At 37.3% G+C, this 13,294-nt stretch overlaps 1 long non-coding RNA gene across 1 annotated transcript in view; it reads right to left on the bottom strand.

Annotated features, from left to right (window-relative positions):
- Nucleotides 1-1,079: 1,079 nt before the first annotated feature.
- The window catches only part of LOC138843422 (uncharacterized), a 37,705-nt gene continuing 25,490 nt past the window's right edge, over nt 1,080-13,294 (bottom strand). Inside the window, exons 2-3 of the long non-coding RNA XR_011378125.1 lie at nt 2,085-2,216; nt 1,080-1,960 (exon numbers count right to left, since the gene is read on the bottom strand). This is a non-coding gene — a long non-coding RNA (uncharacterized lncRNA). The remainder of the gene's footprint in view (nt 1,961-2,084; nt 2,217-13,294) is intronic.

The following is a 13,294-nucleotide window of genomic DNA, read 5'->3' as shown; positions in this document are numbered from 1 at the left end:
AACCACTATAACTCTCTTCTCTGTTACATTTTGGTATATCTTTGTTTCATCACTTAAATTTTCAGCTCTTTGCATCTGTTAAAGCTTTCTTCTTCTGTACACAATATATTGTTTGATCTTATTTATTTGAAGCCCACATTAAAACCTTTGACTTTGGAATATTTCCTTATTTTAAAGGCATAGTGACAGAAAAAAGGAGGGACAGAGGAAGATACCTTTCATCCACTGTTTTAGTTCTCAAATGCCCACAAAATTTAAGGCGAGGCCATGCTAAAGACAGAATCCAGGAACCCCTTTTAGGTCTCCTAAAGGGTGGTAGCCATCAAACCATATTGGCCATCGTACATTGCCTCCCAGGCACATTAGCAAGAAGATGAATCAAAAGTGTAGAGCAGCAAAAACTCAAACCAGGCTCTTTTTGATGCAGGCATCACAAGCAGTGGATTAACTCCTGTACCAAAATTCCCACCCAAATCTTTGCTTTATTTTTTAAACATTTTATTTGTAACTGACAAATTGTTATATATATTTGTAGTTAAGTACATTATTTTTTGATAAAAAAGATTATTTGTAAATTCAGTCATCACACAAAATTGACCTAAAAACTTCAATAGAAAGATAAGTTTTAAAATCACTTGGAAGGCTATCTCTAGGAAAGTGATTTTCCTAGGACAATAACCAGATATAACCTAACCAGCCATCATCTTAATTGGCAAAGGTTCCATAAACTGGAGGTGTGTGCTGCTTGCTTAATATAAGCCTCCACAGCAGGCTTATACTAAGAGTTGCACTATAAATTTCACAAGAAAAAAAGAACATCTGCATTGTTCCCTCTTGGTAGAAGAGAAACTAAATCTCAGTTTTGAGATCAACCACAACACAAAAAGCTACACCAACTAGATGATAATATTAACAACAGAATTCTGGTGAGAATAAATTGTATTTTATTCTAAAACACTTACAAATGGAATCTTCCAGTTACTGTTTTCATTACCAGCTGGAGGGTTAGTTAACTTTTGGTAGGATGAGGAGTTATGCAAGGTATATTGCACAAGGCATTTTACTACAATGAAGACAAATGCAGTCTAGTTAGAAAACCAGATGTAAATGGTACGTGTCTATGACAAGACTCTCCACCACTTATGAATGTAGAAGATTAATTTAAAATGTTGACACTACAATATATAAATGCACATAGTGTATTCTATAGCAGCCAGATTTACTTTTTCTTTAAGGGAACTGTAAGATACACTTAGTTGTGACTTGGATCTTCACCATTGTAAAAGTCCATGTTCTAGCACCATGATGTATGGTCAGACTTAATATCCCTGGTCACTAAACATTTGGATCAAGCCATAACCAGTTTGATTGAAAATGTCATGAATACATTTTTAATCAATCCTAGTACATTAATAGCTACACAAGTCATTAACACACAACAGCATGCATCAAGAAAGCAAGAAATAACACCCATCTTTTCTGCATATTAGGAATGTAACTCCTGAGCAACAGGATTCACATCCCTGAGATCTGTGAACATTTTTTATATTCATACTGCAAGATGTAATGACAATTTACAGTGCAAATGCAATACATTTTAAGAAATTTCTTACAAAAAGTCACAAGTTAAACCAAAGTATTTTATAGAATTCACTATAAAATGCCACAAAAACTGCCTCCACTAAAGCTTTCTCTCCCCATGCATAGTGACCAACTGGATGACTTCCAACATGATAATGACTCTCAGTGTAAATGGCATGCAAATTAGTATTTTCCAAGAAGTCCACTAGGTGTGACTCACTAGCCTCCTGAAGTGCACTGATGACTGTATTCTGGAACTTCAAATTAGTCTTGAGATCTGGGCAATCTCCCTCATCAGCCTTTGGATAGTCAGCTTCCAGATGAAAAGCGTGGTTGATTTCTGCAAATGATGAATCTCCAAAAGTACCAGGATCTGGGCCTGTATGTGATGAAGCTTATTTACTCTACCAGTAAAGGGAGCACTTTTCCTGGCATTGTTAGTGGCTAGCTGTTTGTAGGGGGAGGGGCTTTCCCTACAGAAGACTTATGTGCAGTTTACTTACTTTGAGCTGTTTTCTTTGACTCAACACTGGAGTTTGAGGTTGCTTCTCCAATTGTTGCACCAATTCTGCTTCCCAGGGAAGATCTGCAGTTCCCGAGCAAAGAAGTAATGCTCACCCAATGAACAAATTGGTCTGCAGTCAAAATGCGGTTTATTTTATTGTTGCTTGCTTTGCTTTGTTTTATGAGGACTTTATTGATACATTGGATTCTCAATTCATGGAAAATGCATGGTAATTACTACAATACAATTCCTATTCAGTGTAGTTTGTAGACACAATTCAAAGACTGCAATATTTCTCTACCTTTCTCCTCCCTTTCTGTTTTTTCCTTCCTTCTTTTCTTTTTTAATTTTTGATATGACATTTAAATTTACATTACAATCAAAGGCTTAATGCTCCACAAAATAAAGAGTTCAACAACTAAAAAAATCATAGTTCAACAGGAATATGAAGGCTATAAATAATCAAATAAAACAATATCCATTAAATATTAAAATAATGACAGATCATTGAAATTGTAGTATATCATTCTTAGTCATTGGTTTGTCAAACATGTAAAGTTTGACAAAATTATATTTGCAGCAATATTGATACAGGCATTTCTTTTTTGTTTTTGTTTTAATTTTTAAATTTTAGCCCCCACACATAAGGGACAATATGTGATATACGTCTTTCTGTCTCAGGCTTATTTCACTCACCAGTATATTCTCCAGCTTGCATCCATTTTGATGCAAATGTTAGAACTTCATTCTTTTTGTAGCTGAAAATCAGCAACTCGGGAAACTCTAGAGCATATGCAAACACATAGAGACTGAACAACAGGCTCCTGAATGAACAGTGGGTCATAGAAGAAACCAAAAGAGAAATCAAAAATTTTCTGGAAGAAAATGCAGATAACAACACAACATATCAAAACTTATGAGATACAGAAAAAGCAGTGTTGAGAGGAAAGTTTATAGCAATAGGTGCCTACATCAAGAAATTGGAAAGGCACCAAATAAATGAGCTTTCAGTGCATCTCAAGGATCTAGAAAAACTACAGCAAACCAGACCAAACCCAAAACTAATAGAAGAAAAATAATTAAAATTAGAGAAGAAATCAACAGAATTGAATCCAAAAACATTACAAAAGATCAGCAAAGAGCTGCTTTTTTTTGAAAAAATAAACAAAATTGACACCCCATTGGCCCAAATAACCATAAAAAGGAGAGAGATGACACAAATCAATAAAATTAGATGAAAAAGGGAATGTAACAACAGACACCACAGAAATAAAAAGAGTCATCAAAAATTACTACAAAGAGTTGTATGCCAACAAACTGGAAAATCTAGCAGAAATGAATAGATTCCTGGATACATATAAGCTACCTAATTGAACCATGAAGACGTAGAAAACCTCAGACCCATAAATGAGTCAGAAATTGAATCAGTAATAAAGTCCTTCCCAACAAAGAAAAGCCCACTGCTGAATTCTACCAGACATTTAAAGAAGAACTGACTCCAATTCTTCTCAAACTATTCAGAACAATCGAAAAAGAGGGAATCCTCCCAACTTCTTTCTACAAAGTCAGTATCACCTTAATTCCTAAACCTAAAAAAGATTCAGCAGAGAAAGAGAATTACAGACCAATTTCTCTGATGAACATAGACACAAAAATCCTCAATAAAATTCTGGCCAATAGAATGCAACAACACATCAGAAAGATCATCCACCCAGACCAAATGGGATTTATCCCTGGTATGCAGGAATGGTTCAACGTTAGCAAATCAATCATTATGATACACCACATTAACAGACTACAGAAGAAAAACCATATGGTTATCTTAATAGATGCAGAGAAAGGATTTCAAAAATACAACACTCTTTCATGATGAAAATTCTAAGTAAATTGGGTATAGAAGGAACATTCCTGAACAAAATCAAAGCAATTTATGACAAACCCATGGCAAGAAATATACTGAATGGGGGAAAAATTGGAAGCAATTCCACTAAGATCCAGTACCAAACAGGGATGCTTGTTCTCATCATTGCTATACAATATATTGCTGGAGGTTTTAGCCAGAGATGTGTCAAGAAAAAGATATCAAAGTGATACAAATTGGAAAGGAAGAAGTCAAATTATCAGTCTGCAGTAAATGATTCTTTATTTAAGGAATCCAAAGAGTTCCACTAAAGAGACTATTGAAACTCATAGAAAAATTTGGTAAAGTAGCAGGATATAAAATCAATACACAAAAATCAACAGCCTTTGTATACACAGACAATGCCCCGGCTGAGAAAGAACTTCTAAGCTCAATCCTATTTACCATGGCTACAAAAAAATCAAATACCTTGGAATAAACTTAGACAAGGATGTCAAAAATCTCTACGATGAGAATTACAAAATTTTAAAGAAAGAAATAGAAAAAGATGCCAAAAACTGGAAAAATCTTCCGTGTTCATGGATTGGAAGAATCAATGTCATTAAAATGTCCATTCCTCCAAATGCAATTTACAATTTCAATGCAATACCAGTCAAAATACCAAAGACATTCTTTTCAAATCTGGAAAAAAAAGGATGCCTGAATGCATATGGAGGCACAGAAGACATTGAATAGCTAAAGCTATTGTGGGGAAAAAGGGACACTAACCCACTGTTAGTGGGAATGCAAACTGGTAAAGCCACTATGGAAGACAGTTTGGAGATACCTCATAAATCTGAATATAGCCCTACCATATGACCCATCTCACTCCTTGGAATTTACCCATGGGAAATTAAATTGGCAAATAAAAGAGCTATATGCACCTCCATGTTTATTGCAGCTCAATTCACAATAGCTAAGACATGGAATCAACCTAAATGCCCATCAACAGAAGACTCAATAAAGAAATAATGGGATTTGTACTCTATGGAATACTACACAGTGGTAAAAGAAATGAAATCATGTCATTTAGAACAAAATGGAGTGTCGCTCCCCCTCTTCATGGAGGAATGACACTAAACCCTGCGCTGTTCTTTTGTCTGCTCGGCCCTTCCCGGGTTTGCTGCTGGTCCTTCCCGGGTTGGCTGCCAATCCTTCCACCTCTGTGGAAGGGCGGCCCCCCCTACCACTTTCCCCACTTCCGTGAGGGAGTGGCCCACTGCCAGCCGGCTCTCTCGGGGGCTGCTCAGATGTTATTCGGATGTTCCCCTTAGATGTTCCTGGTGCATGTTGTCTCTCTCCTCCTTTATAGTTCTCTTCCACCCATCCCAACTCTGCTACCCACACGCCGAGTACGCTGCTGTCCTCCAATCAGGAGCAGGATCAGCTCCTGCAGGTTACTGGTCGAACTGGAGGCAGCTGTGTAAAAGTTGTTTACTCCTCTCCCAGCACCATATTGTGGGAGAGCAGATGCATAGAATAAGTCTTAATTCCAGTAACTTAGTCTAGTCCGAGTTGCTCCCCACAATGGAGGAATCTGGAAAACATCATGCTGAGTGAAATAAGCCAGTCCCAAAGGGACAATTACCATATGTTCTCCCTGATTTGTGACAACTAACTGAGTACATAAAAGGAAACCTATAGAATAGAAACTGACACTAAGAGAAACAATGACTTGATCAGCCCTTGTCCTGGCTGTCCAGGAACTGGTTACTATTTTATTTTTAGTGTTTTCTTTTTCTACTTAATACTATTGGTTGAACTCTGTACTTAACACAGAATTATTCTTAGGTGTTTAAATGCAATTGAAAATTGATCCCTGTTAAAAATAAGAGTGGGAATAAGAGAGGGAGGAGATGTACAGTTTGGCACATGTTCCCTTGGACTTACCCCTAAGGGTAAAGCTAAAAGCTTGCCAGGGGACTCCAAATCCCATTAAGTTGGCAGGTACCAATACCATCTTACTAGTTAAAGTGATCAGTTTAAGTTCATAACTGATCATGAAGATAGGATTAAATGTCAAAAGGATCACATGAATAAGATCAAGTGTCTGCTAATAATAATTGAGAAAATTAAAAGGGAGAGAACAATCCAACATGGCTCTTGGCTTCAGATCGGTGCAGCTCTGCCCATTGCAGCCAGCTGGGGAGTGAACCATCACATGGAGCACCTCTCTCTCTCTCTCTCTGCCTCTCCTCTCTGTAATTCTGACCTTCAAATAAATAAATAAATCTTTAAAAAAAAAAAGAGATGTTACAACAGAGACCACAGAAATAAAAAGAATCATTAGGAATTACTGCAAACAGCTATATGCCAGCAAATCAGAAAATCTACAAAAAATGCATAGATTTCTTGAAGCATGCAATCTATCAAAATTGAGTCATGAAGACATATAAAGCATAAATAGGCCAATAAGCAAGATGGAGACTGAATCAGTAACAAAGACCCTCCCAACAAAGAAAAGCCCAAAGCCAGATGGCTTTACTGTTGAATTCCACAAAATGTTTAAAGAAGAACTAATTCTAATTCTGAAACTTTCACAACAATTAAAAGGGAGGGAATCCTCCCAAATTCCTACTATGAGGCCAGCATCATCTTAAGTCCAAAACAAGAAAAAGATATAACAAAGAAAGAGAACTATAGACAAATATCCCCGATGAATACAGATGCAAAAATTATCCATAAAATATTAGCTAATCAAATCCTACAACACATTAGAATGATTATCCACCTGGACCAAGTATTTATCTCTGGAATGCAAGGATGTTTCAACATATGCAAATTAATAAATATGATATATACCATTAAAAAACTGAATAATAAAAACCATGATTATCTCAATACATGCAAAGAAAGCATTTGATAAAATACAACATCTTATTATAAAAACCTTAAGCAAATTGGATATAGAAGGAGCATTCATTCCTCAACACAATCAAGGAAATAGATGACAAATCTGCAGCCAGAACTGTACTGAATGAGGAAAAGTTGGAAGCAGTGGGGTCCAGAACCAGACAAGGATGCCCACTTTCACAAGTGCTAGTCAATATAGTCCTGAAAGTTTTAACCAGAGCCATTAGGAAAAAAAAAAGAAAGAAAAAAGAAATCAATAATATACAATTTGGAAAGGAGGAAATCAAATTATCCCTGTTTGTAGATGGCATGATCTTATATAAAGGAACCAAAAGATTCCACTCAAGAATATTGGGCCTCATGAGTTTGGTATAGTTGCAGGATATAAAAGCAACATAAAAAATCAGTAGCCTTATTATACTCAGATAATGCCATGGCTGAGAAACAACTTGTAAGTTCAGTACAACTCACAATAGCTACAAAAACTTTTAACACCTTGGAATAAATTTAATCAAAGGTCTGAAAGATCTCTACAATCAAAATTATAAAATATTAAAGAAAGAAATAAGAGAAGGCACAAAAATATATAAAAAAAAAAACTATGTTTGTGAGTTGGAAGAATTAAGATACTCAAAATGTCCATTCTACCCAAAGCAATTTACAGATTACAATGCAATCCCAATAAAAATACCAATGATATTCTCAGATCTAGAAAAAGATGATGTGAAAATTCACATGGAAACACAAAAATGCTGGAACAGATAATGCATCTTAAACAACAAAAACAAAGTCAGAGGAATCACAATACCAGATTTCAAGACATACCACTGGACAGTTACAATTGAATAGCTTGGTGCTGGGAAAAAATAGACATGCAGTCCAATAGAACAGAATAGAAACCTCAGAAATTAATTCATGCATCTACACCCAACTTTGACAAAGGAGCTAACTATCTGACAAAGGAGCTAAAATCAATCCCTGGAGAAAGGATTGTCACTTCAACAAACAGTGCTGGGGAACTTGAATCACATGCAGAAATATGAAATAAGATACTTACCTTACACCTTACACAAACATCAACTCAAAATGAATCAAAGATCTACATCTATGACCTAATGCCATCAAATTACTAGAGGAAAACAATGAGGAAAATCTTCATGACACTGACATAGGCAAAGAACTCTTGGAAAAGACCCCATAAGCACAGGCAATCAAAGCCCAAATAGAAAATGGGATTACATCAAGCTAAGATGCTTTTGCACTATAAAATAAAAATGCAACACAGTGAAGAGGCAACCAACAGAATGAGAGAAAATATTTGTGAACTATGAAACTGACAATTAATATCCAGAATCTATAAAGAGCTCAAGAAACTCAACAGCAACTAAACAAAACAATCCAGTTAAGAAATGGGTAAAGGACATGAGCAGGAATTTTTTTCAAATGATGAAATATAAAGGGCCAATAGACAAATGAAAAAATGCTCAGGATCAGTAGCCATCAGGGAAATTTGAATAAAAACCACATAAGGCATAATGTTTTTCCTCACCCAGGTACAATGGTAATCATCCAAAAATCATAAAAATAATAAATGCTGGTGAGGATGTAGGGAAAATGTTACCTTAATACACTGTTGGTGGTAATGTAAACTAGCACAATCATTATGGAAGACAATAGGGAGATTCCTCAGATACCTGAAAGTAGATCTACCATACAACCCAGTCATCCATCTCCTGGGAATTTACCCAAATGAAATGAAATCACAATATGAATGAACCCTCATGTTCATTGCAGATCAATTCATGAATGGCTAACACATGGATTCAACCCAAATGTCCATCAATTGATGACTCAATGAAGAAAATGTGGGGGCCAGAGCTATGCTGCAGCAGGTTAAGCTGGCATCTGCAGTGCTGGCATCCCATGTGGGAAGCCATTTGAGTCCTGGATGCTCCACATCTGATCCAGCTCCTTGTCAATGCACGTGGGAAAACAATGGAAAATGCCCTGTGTTCTTGGGCTTCAGAACCCATATAGGAGACATGGAAGAAGCTCCTGGCTCCAGTCTCACCCAGCCCTGGCTGCTGTGGCCATTTGAGGAGTGAACCAGAAGGAAGATTCTCTTTCTCTTTGTCTCTCCCTCTCTCTCTCTCTCTCTCTCTCTCTCTCTTTGTCTTTCCCTCACTCTCTATAATTCAAATAAACAAATAAATCTTCAAAAAATATTTTTAGTATATATACACAATTGAATACTACTCAGCCTTAAAAAATAATGAAATCCTGTCTTTTGCAAAGAAATGGATGCAACTGGAAACAACTATGTTTAGTGAAATCAGCCAGTACCACATTGACAAATATTATATGTTTTCTCTAATATGTGATAGATATTATAAAGCAAAAAGATGAAATGGACATCTTGTGATTTGATGTTTTAACCCTCATTCATACTTCTGTGAGACTATGGTCTTTCTACCTTTAATTTACTATTGTTAGTAGGCCGGCGCCGCGGCTCACTAGGCTAATCCTCCGCCTAGCGGCGCCGGCACACCGGGTTCTAGTCCCGGTCGGGGCGCCGGATTCTGTCCCGGTTGCCCCTCTTCCAGGCCAGCCCTCTGCTGTGGCCAGGGAGTGCAGTGGAGGATGGCCCAGGTGCTTGGGCCCTGCACCCCATGGGAGACCAGGAAAAGCACCTGGCTCCTGGCTCCTGCCATGGGATCAGCGCGGTGCGCCGGCCGCGGCGGCCATTGGAGGGTGAACCAACGGCAAAGGAAGACCTTTCTCTCTGTCTCTCTCTCTCTCACTGTCCACTCTGCCTGTCAAAAAAAAAAAAATTTACTATTGTTAGTGGTGCATTAAATCTGTGATTATACAATGGATTGAAATGATGCTTTTGCAAAGATTAAAGGAAAAAAGTAGGGAAGGAGGAATATTGGTTGATGGAGAGAAGGAAAAGAGTGAAGTATGGTTATCTCACTAGAATCGTTACCGCTGAAATATATGAAATCTGTTCTTTGTATTAATGAAAATTAAAAAGAATTAAAAAACTAATTTAAAACAATGAAGGGAAATTTTTAAAATTATATAGAATACATAGAAAAAGACAAAAGAATAAGAAATCAAATTAGTCTGCATCATGTGTGTAAAGTGTAGAATCCCCTTGTAATCTTCAGTGTTTAGGATTAAAGTCTGGTAATTATTTACTATTACAAATGTTTTGTGACTCCTAGACAAGTCTTTTAACTTGTTTAGGCATTTTTTGTGTTATCCAGTGGCAGAAAATGACAAAGCTAAAGGTCTTCATCCACTCAGCCATGTGTCGGTATCTATCCATTAATTACTACCGAAACTTGCAGAGAGTCAAAATGTTTTCAGAGTAGATAAAAAAGAGCTATATTCTTCTTTACATTTATATTTCTCCACCATTTGTTAAAAACAAATGTCAAATGACTGTGGCTGCATTTAGAGGGATAAGGCATAATGCCAGATCCGTAAGCCTCTCAACCCCATGCTCAAATGCATTATGCACAATATTTTCTCTTTGGAGATAAAAGAAAAGCATTTGTGACCTTCACATGCTACTTAAACTCCCTGGGCCTCAGTTTCTTTTTCAAAACATAAAAAATTATAGTTTTTGCCTTACAGGGTCATTGAGAAAATTTAATGATAGTATACATGAGAAGTCCCTAGAACAAAATGTGCCATATATTAAATGTTCAAAAATTATTAGCCATTATTTTTATTACTATAATTCATATTCACAGTCAATTCAATTATAGTAATTCCTCATAATCACAGACATAGTGGCCTTGAAGGATAAAAATAAGTATTCTCAGATGTGCAAATTATTACTGTATTAGCCAGGGTTCCCCAGAGAAACAGCCAATAGAATGTATCAATATGTAAGTATATATTTTACAGAGATTTATTGCAGAAATTGGCTCAGGCCGGTGCCGCGGCTCACTAGGCTAACCCTCCACATTGCAGTGCCGGCACACCAGGTTCTAGTCCTGGTTGGGGCGCCGGATTCTGTCCTGGTTGCCCCTCTTCCAGGCCAGCTCTCTGCTGTGGCCCGGGAGTGCAGTGGAGGATGGCCCAAGTGCTTGGGCCCTGCACCCCATGGGAGACCAGGAGAAGCACCTGGCTCCTGCCATCAGATCAGCACGGTGCGCCAGCCGCAGTGCGCTGACCGCGGCGGCCATTGGAGGGTGAGCCAACGGCAAAAAGGAAGACCTTTCTTTCTGTCTCTCTCTCTCACTGTCCACTCTGCCTGTAAAAAAAAAAAAAAAGAAAAAGAAATTGGCTCAAGTGATTATTGTGGCAAAAAATGGTCATTGCAAGCTGAGAACTAGGAAACTAGTGATATAACTACCAGTTCCAGGTGAAGGCCTGAGATCCTGGATGAAAGCATCTATTGAAAAGGATCCTAGATTACCAAGGCCCAAGCATCAGGAACTCTGCTGTCAGTGGACAGAAGAGGGATGCCTCAGCACAAGAGTAATGAGATAGAATTGGCTTTCCCTCCACCATTTTGTTCCATGTGGACCTTCTGTGGTTTGGAAAACACTGGCCAACAATGATGATGGTGAATCTTCACTCATACTGATCAAAATGTTAGTCACTTCTGGAAATACCCTCAGATACACATGAAAATAATGCTTCACCACGTCCCTGAGCATCCCTTACTCATAAAAGTAATCTTAGTAATCAGAAATACTAAGTGAAGAGCACTGGTCCCTGGCATTGAAGGTGTTGCTGAATTGTGTTGGTACCTCCCTAAACATGTTAAAGATCATGGAAGAAAGACAACAGTCACATTGAGGCAAAGTTTGGCTTTCCACTCTTTTTTTTTTTTTTTTTTTGACAGGCAGAGTGGACAGTGAGAGAGAGAGACAGAGAGAAAGGTCTTCCTTTGCCATTGGTTCACCCTCCAATGGCCGCCGCGGCCGGTGTGCTGTGGCAGCGCACCACGATAGAAAGCAGCTTGCAGAACCATGAACATTTCAGAAACAACATGTCAGGAAAATAAACCTAGAAGCTTTGGGGGATAGAGTCATACAGTTTTGTTGGGGTCAGACCATCATTTGTGAAGTAAGCAATTTGCAGAAGTAGTCAGATTTTCTTTTATCTTTTTTTTTTTAAGATTTATTTTATTTATTTGAAAGAGTTACAGAGAGAGGTAGAGACAGAAAGTGAGGTCTTCCATCGCTGGTTCACTCCTCAGATGGCCGCAATGGCCAGAGCTGTGCTGATCTGAAGGCAGGAGCCAGGAGCTTCCTCCAGGTCTCCCACATGGGTTCAGGGGCCCAAGAACTTGGGTCATATTCTATTGCTTTCCCAGGCCTTAACAGAGAGCTGGATCAGAAGAGGAGCAGCCCTGTCTAGAACCGGCACCCATATGGGATGTCAGCGCTTCAGGCCAGGACTTTAACTGCTATGCCACAGCGCTGGCCTCTTTTATCTTTAGAACATATGACCCAATACCAAATTACTGTTAAATTGATTTAACAGAGGTATTGATATTAATATATGGGCATTTGAAAAGAGTTTATGCTAGTGTTTCTTACATGTCTTAGGAAAAATTTATCTCTTTTGTGATACACAACAATGTCTTACAAATTGTGATTTACATTCAATTCTAAGTCCCCCTCCCTTTTAGCCTATTTGCTAGAAAAGTCATTTTTCACATCACCAGAAATTAATTTGGAGTTTTCTAGTATTTATAGGGAAAATAATTTTGCACTAATAGTAATGGGTAGAAACAGAAATAAATGGTGTATTTGAGGAATATTTATGAGGCATAACTTTAAGGGTTGTTTAGGGTTCAGGGAAAAAGTGTCAAGGATGCCTACTAGAAGTCAAAGTCAATACAATTTTGCTAAATATTCATCCACTATATACAGCAAAATAACTATCCCATATTAATATTAAACAATGAAAAAATATGTAAATATCATACTCTATAAAATATTTATATATATTAAATATTTATTTATTTTGGGTTTTCTTTAATTTTTTATATTTTTAAATTTTATTTAACTTATGCAAGTTTCATGGAGTTCATATATACAGGTTTAGGAACATAGTGATGCTCCAACACCACTTTCCCTCCCACCCATGCTCCAAATCTTCTTCCTCCTCCCTTTCTGATTCCCACTCTTAGTTTTACAAAGATTTACTTCCAGTTTACTTATCATAAAGTTAACCCTACACTAAGTAAAAGAGTTCAACAAACAGTATGGGGACCAAAAAAAAAAAATTCCACAATGGAAGAAATAAGGGCTGTAAATAATCATGAAATCTTACAATGTCCACTTCATTACAATACATTACATTTTAGGTACTCTATTGTTAGATCAGGGAAAACATATGGTATCTCTCTTTTTGGGATTGGCTTGTTTCATTAAGTAGAATCGTTTCCAGTTGCATCCCTTTTGTTGCAAAAGACAGAATTTGAT

This window comes from Oryctolagus cuniculus, chromosome 8 (assembly GCF_964237555.1).
Source record: "Oryctolagus cuniculus chromosome 8, mOryCun1.1, whole genome shotgun sequence".
Lineage (NCBI taxonomy): Eukaryota > Metazoa > Chordata > Mammalia > Lagomorpha > Leporidae > Oryctolagus > Oryctolagus cuniculus.
This window is presented reverse-complemented; position numbering and strand designations above follow the sequence as displayed.